Here is a 502-nt window from a genome sequence, read left to right as displayed (position 1 = left end):
ACAATTTGGAGGCTTTAAGTCCAAGTTCAAAGTGCCAGGCCCTAGGGGCTGGGTGAAAGCCCCTCAACCTTGGGGTCCAGCTCTGCCTCCTGCTCTCGGCCCACTGGAGCTAGAGGCATTTCTTTACTCAGACAGCTGCTGGCTGCTGAGGCTGAGAAGCCCCAAGGTTGACAAAGTAAACAGGCACAGTCCCAATGTTACCAAACCACATGGCAGGGCATTAAGCCCATGGTAAGTCCCAAGGACAGCAGAGCACAACAGGCTGCTGAGCAATGACATAGCTACATGCAGGGTCCAAGCATGCGATAGGCTAGAGACCACTGCCAAGGCTTCTCCTTAAATACAGGAAGCAGACCATAGTCCCAAAGGCAGCTACTCAGCTGCTTGTGGTAGATCCCACCACGGAGCTCACTGCCAGTCTCATCATGGGGAATAACTACCACCAGCTGCCCACTCAACCAGGCCCAGCCAAGTTGATACACAAACATAACTACCACAGTTA

At 53.0% G+C, this 502-nt stretch overlaps 1 protein-coding gene across 1 annotated transcript in view; it reads right to left on the bottom strand.

Annotated features, from left to right (window-relative positions):
• The window catches only part of UBE2K (ubiquitin conjugating enzyme E2 K), a 66,854-nt gene that overhangs the window by 17,124 nt on the left and 49,228 nt on the right, over positions 1-502 (bottom strand). The window lies entirely within an intron of this gene.

This window comes from Orycteropus afer, unplaced genomic scaffold (assembly GCF_000298275.1).
Source record: "Orycteropus afer afer isolate SDZICR_OR568_19922 unplaced genomic scaffold, OryAfe1.0 scaffold00176, whole genome shotgun sequence".
Classification (NCBI taxonomy): domain Eukaryota; kingdom Metazoa; phylum Chordata; class Mammalia; order Tubulidentata; family Orycteropodidae; genus Orycteropus; species Orycteropus afer.
Note: the sequence above shows the minus strand (reverse complement) of the source record. Positions and strands in the feature narration are given on the sequence as shown.